The sequence below is a fragment of the Mesoplodon densirostris genome, chromosome X (genome assembly GCF_025265405.1).
Source record: "Mesoplodon densirostris isolate mMesDen1 chromosome X, mMesDen1 primary haplotype, whole genome shotgun sequence".
Classification (NCBI taxonomy): domain Eukaryota; kingdom Metazoa; phylum Chordata; class Mammalia; order Artiodactyla; family Ziphiidae; genus Mesoplodon; species Mesoplodon densirostris.
The window spans coordinates 35,789,462-35,795,814 of NC_082681.1; the positions used below are offsets into that span (position 1 = coordinate 35,789,462).

The 6,353-nt window shown below is 41.6% G+C and overlaps 1 pseudogene; it reads left to right on the forward strand.

The window, feature by feature from the left end:
• The first annotated feature begins 1,533 nt into the window (after positions 1-1,533).
• On the forward strand, positions 1,534-5,068 carry LOC132481535 (uncharacterized; annotated as a pseudogene).
• The last annotated feature ends 1,285 nt before the right edge of the window (positions 5,069-6,353 follow it).

Here is a 6,353-nt window from a genome sequence, read left to right on the forward strand (position 1 = left end):
TTTTCTCATGTTAACCTACTCATGTCAATTTAATTCTTAGACCAGCCAAAAGAAACTAGAAGAGTAGAGAAAAATTTATTCCTCCCTGACCCCAGGAACCAATCCTCTCCGTTCTTAAATGACGCTCTCATATGCAGTTGAAGTCACAGTTCAAACTTCTTCTCAATAAAAATGAGTACCCCTGCTTGGCAGAGGGGGTGGGTAGTAAAACTGATGTTGCTTCTTGAACGATCACATTAGTAAGCGACACCTCAGGGCATAAGATATACTGCAATAACTTTGAACTTCTTAGAAAAAGGGTCTAGTACTTGATTCCCTTCCGCTCAGAAGGCCCCTTTGCCAATTGCCTCTTCCCAAAAAATTCCCAAGGTCAATATACCAATATGTATGGGATACAGTTGGCACAGTTCCAATTGCCTGGAACCACCAGACCATTGCCAAGCCCTCAAATTTCCAGTTGTAGCCTTTTCTCTGAAAAATGGATCCCTACTTGCTCTACATTCATTACCACTGAAGTGATCATTCCTATAACAACAACAACAACAAATCCACTGCAGTGTTTCCTGATGTCTTAACAACTTGAAATATCTGTGGATAATAATTTGAAATGGTCTCATTGACTATGCTATTATCTATTGTTATGAACTGAATTGTGTCTCCCAAAATTCACATGTTGAAGCCCCAAATTGAATGTGATTATATTTGGAGTAGGGCTTTTAGGAAGTCATTAAGGTTCATTAAGTCATAAGGATGGAGTTCTAATCTGATAGGACTGATGACCTTTTAAGAAGAGGAAGATCTGATGTTGCTGGACAAAGTGGGGAAAGCAAAAAATGAGCTCAGAGATTTGAATTCCCAGTTCAAGGGAAAATCAAATGCAGTATCTCTTCCTGCAATTGGTTAAATTACAATGCAAATTGAACTCCCAGTCTCACATGGTCTGTGGTTTAACATGAGGGCATTGATTGGGAAGGAATGACATCCTGTAAATTGGAATGGGGATGTGTGGGAAGACCCTGATGAAGCTGAGGACATTGAGCTCCTAAATTCTGACAAGTATTCTTTGCCAGTGGAAGAAGCCTCTCCACCCTCAGTGGTAGCAGCCTCTTTACCTGCATTTGAGGGGATTAATCCAGCATTACCTGAGGAAACTGTAATGGCTTCTCGTGAGGTAGTTGCCATGCAAAAGAATTCTGAGTCTCCTCAGGACCCACTCCATCACCAATCGTTGCTTCTAGTTCTGTAACGAGATTCAAGTTCCAGCAGGACTCTAAAAGTGAGACACAAACTGTGACCCATGGGGAGGTGCACTCTACTCCGAAAGAACTACTTGAGTTTTCTATCTTATGCAGACAGATGTCTGGAGAAAATGGTAGGAATGGATATCAAAGGTGTGGGATAATGGTGGAAGGAATATAAAGTTGGATCAGCCCAAATTTATTGATACGTGCTCGCTAATCAAAGATTCTGCATTTAATGTTACAGGTTGGAGAGTTAGAAAAGGCTCTGACAGTTTGGTTGGTTGTCTAAAACATGGACAAAAAGGCAGACCAAAGTGAGCAAGTTAGAAATGCTGGACCTACCTTGGTCTAATGTAGAGGAAGGCATTCAAAGGTTTAGAGAAATAGGAACTTTAAAGTGGATTTGTCATTTTAGATCTACTCACCCACTCTGGGAGGGTCCAGAAGAGATACCTTTTACCAATACAATGAGATATAAATTTGTGACCTGAACCCTGACATCCTTGAAGAACTCTGTGCTTGCTCTTCTCTTTAGGCCAGAACGTACAGTGGGAACTGCATTTTTCAATTGGGAAACGTAAATGCAATGGGAGTAATTGAATTCTAGGGTGGCAGGGACCAAGTGGCAGCACTCAACTGCCAAAGGCAAGGTGAGTATTGTTACCACAATGGACAGCATAGTCAAAGAAGGAGTCAGAATAGTCTGACTAGCACAGACCTGTGGCATTGGCTAGTTGATCATGGTGTTCCTAGAAGTGAAATAGATAGGAAACTTTCTTAATTCTTACTTAATCCATACAAGCAGGAGAGTTCTAGTTCAAGTGAACAAATGTCTAACCTGAATCATAAAAACAAAGAGTCATGCCCCCCCAAATTAATTCATAGCATTGAGCCAGTTTACAGACCCCAAACGAAGGGAAGGCGATGACTCTTGAGGAAGGACCTCAGCACACTACGAAATATTTATACTGTTCATCTTTCTTCCAGCCTCTCATAAAGGTGTCTGTGGTCTTTTAGCAGGGTAACTGTGCATTTGAGAAAAGGAAATAATCAAACCTTTTGGGGACTACTAGACACTGACTCTAAACTGACACTAATCCACAAGACCCAAAAGGTCACTGTGATCCACAGACAGAGGTCAGGTGATCAGTGGAGTTTTAGCTCCAGTCTATCTCACAGTCGGCACAGTGAGTCCCCAAATTCATCACGTGATTATTCCTCCAGTTCCAAAATGCATAATTTGAATAGATATACTCAGCAGCCTCACATTGGTTCCCTGACCTGTAGTTCCCTTATGGTGTGAAAGACTAAGTGGAAGCAACACCTCTACCTAGAAAAATAGTAAATGAAGAGCAACACTGCATTGCTGGAGGGGTTTCAGAGATTAGTGTTATGCTCAAGGATGTGAGATAAACAAGGGTGGTGATTCCCAATACCTCCCCATTCAACTCACATATTTGTCCTGTGCAGAACACAGATCGATTTTGGAGAATAAGAGTGGATTATCGCAAGCCAAACCAGGAGCAGATTCCATTTGCAGCTGCTGTATCAGATGTGGTTTCATTTCTCCAGCAAATAAACGCATCCCCTAGTACCTGGTATGAAGCTACTGATCTAGCAAATGCTTTTTTCTCTAGATCTTTTAGTAAAGAGTGCCAGAAACAGTTTGCTTTCAGTTGGCAAGGCCAGCAATGCACCTTCATTGTCCTACCTCAGGAGTATATCAACCCTCCACCCTGTGCCATAATTTAGTTTGTAGACATCTTGAATGCCTTCTCAGTCCACAAGATAGGTCCATTACATTGATGACATTATGCTAATTGGACTAGTAAGAAGTAGCAACTATTTTAGACTTATTTGTAAGAATTTTGCCCATCAGAGGGTAATAAATTCAACAAATTTCAGGGACTTTCTACTTTGGTAAAATTTCTAAGGGTCCAGTGGTGTGGGGTATGTAGAGATATCCCCTCTAAGGTGAAAGATAAGTTGTTGCATCTGACCCCTCCTACAACCAAAAAAGAGGTATAGTTTTTCGTAGGTGTCACTGGATTTTTGGAGGAACATATCCCTCATTTGAGTGTGTTATTCTGGCCACCTAGTGAGTGACCCAAAAAGCTGCTAGTTTTGAATGGGACCCAAAAAAGAGAAGCCTCTGTGATAGGTCCCGGCCGTCAAGCAAATATGATCCAGCAGAATCAATAGTGCAGCAGGGACATTAGGACTTGTGAGCAAAGCCCTGCCACCCTCTGCGTTTATCTTCACCACTTTTGAGAAACAGCTCTTGGCCTGCTACTGGGACTTAGTAGAGACTGAACATTAACCATGGGGCACAAAGTTACCATGTAACCTGAGCTGCCCATCAGGAACTGGGTGTTATCTGACCCACCAAGCCATAAAATTGGGTGTGCATAACAGCATTCCATCATCAAATGGAACTGTTATATACGTGATTGGGTCCAAGCAGGCCCTAAAGGCACAAGTAAGTTACATGAATAAGTGGATCGAATGCCATCAGTCCCCATTTTTGTTACCCAACTTTCTCTCTCCCAACCTGCACCTATAGCCTCATGGGGAGTTCACTATAATCAATTGCTAGAGGAAGAGAAGATCTGGGCCTGATTTACAGATAGTTCTGCATGATATGAAGGTACCACCCAAAAGTGGACAACTGTAGCACTGCACCCCCTCTCTGGGGCATTACTGAAGAGGTAAAGGGAGATCTTCTCCTTGGGAAGAATTTCAAGCAGTACGCATGGTTGTTCACTTTGTTTGGAAGAAAAAATTGCCAAATGTGAGATTATATAGTGATTCGTGGTCAGTTTGGCCAATGATTTGGCTGGATGGTCAGAGACTTGGAAGAAACATGATTGGAAAATTGGTGACAAGGAAATTTGGGAAAGAGGTATGTGGATAGAACTCTTTGAATGGGCCAAAAATGTGAAAATATCTGTGTCCCATATGAATGTTCATCAAAAGATGACCGCAGTAGAAGGGAATTTTAATAATCAAATGGATAGAATGATGCTACCTGTGGATACCAGTCAACCTCTTTCCACAGCCACCCCTCTCATAGCCCAATGGGTTCATGAACAACGTAGTCATAGTGGCAGGAATAGAGGTTATTCATGGGCTCAGCAACATGGACTTTCACCCACCAAGGCCAACCTGGCTAAGGCTACTACTGAATGTCCAATCCGCTAGCAGCAGAGACCAATGCTGAATCTTGATATGGCACTATTCCCTAGGGTAATCAGCCAGTTATCTGATGGCAGATTGATTATATTGGACTTCTTCCATAATGGAAGGAGAAGTGTTTTTTTTTTTTCTTACTGGAATAGACACTTACTGTGGATATGGATTTGTCTTCCCTCCATGCAATGCTTCTGCCAAAACTGCCATCCATGGACTTATAGAATGTTTTATCCATCATTATAGTATTCCAGACAGCATTGCTTCTGATTCAGGAACTCACTTCACAGCAAGAGGTTCAGCAATGGGCCTATGATCATGGAATTCACTGGTCTTACCACTTTCCCCACCATTCTGAAGCAGGTAGCTTGATAGAATGTTGTAATGGCCTTTTCAAAACTCAGTTATACTGCCAGCTAGTTGCAATACCTTGTAGGGTGGGGACAAGGTTTTCCAGAAGGCTGTATATGCATTGAATCAGCATTCAATTTATGGTCCTGTTTCTCCCATAGCCAGGATTCACAGGTCTAGAGAAAAAAGGGGTGGAAACGGGAGTGGCACCACTCACCATTAACCATAGTGACTCTCTACCAAAATTTTTGCTTCCTGTTCACACGACCTTATGCTTGCAGACCTAGAGGTCTTAATTCCAAAGACAGGAATGATTCCAACAGGAGGCACAACCATGATTCCACTGAACTGCAAGTTAAGACTACCACCTGACCACTTTGGGCTCATAATGCCTCTGAATCAAGAGGCAAAGAAGTGGGTTATTGTGCTGGTTGGGGTGATTGGTCCTGACTGCTACAGGGTAATTGGACTACTATTTCATGATAGGGGTAAGGAAGAGAATGTCTGGAATATGGGAGATCCCTTAGGGTTTCTCTTATTATTACCATGACCATTGATTAAGGTCAATGTAAAACTACAACTCAATCTAGGCAGGACTACGAATGGCCCAGACTTTTCAGAAATAAAGATTTGGGTCACCCCACCAGGTAAACAACCAACATGACCAACTGAAGTGCTTGCTGAAGGCAAAGGGAATAACAGAATGGGTAGCAAGAGAAGGTAGTTATAAATACCAGCTATGACCACATGACCAGTTACACACATAGGACTGTAATTGTCATGAATATTTCTTCCTTATTTTCTTATGAATACATTTGTATATCTAGATAGATAGATAGATAGATAGATAGATAGATAGATAGATAGACAGATAGATCTTCATTTTCTTTACTCTCATTCCCTGGACATATAGTATAAGATGTATTGACTTTATATCATAGTATTTAAGTATTGTTGTTGATTTTACTTCATGGTATTTAAGTTAGGAGATATCAAGGAAAAGAGTTAGCATCACTCAAGGACTACCCCCTCTTCTGGGAAAGAGGCTAGTGTGTTTTCAGTTGTACGTGGGATAGCTGTATCATGTTACATGGAATTATGAGCTTCTTATTGTCTTTATTTGGTGATTAATTGTGATTTAAGGAGATGTGTATTGGGGCCATGTTGACAACGGTGGACCTGTGATAATCTTATATGTGAACATGACTGGGCCACGAGGTGCTCAGATATTTGGTCAAACATTATTTTGGATGTGTCTGTGAGGGTGTTTTGGGATGTGATTCATATCTGAGTTGGTAGACTGAGTAAAGCAGATTGCTCTCTCTGACATGGGTGGTCCTCATCCAGTTAGTTGAAGTCCTGAATAGAACAGAAAGTTTGATCTTCTTTCAAACAAGAAAGAACTCCTCCTCTCTGACTGGCTTGAGCTGGGACATTAGTCTTTTACTGCCTTTAGGCTCAAACTGAAACATCAGTGATTCTTGCATCTCAAGCCTGCCAGATTTTGGCCAGATTTTGGACTGGAATTTATATCATTGGCTCTCCTGTTTCTCAGGCCTTTGGACTAGGACT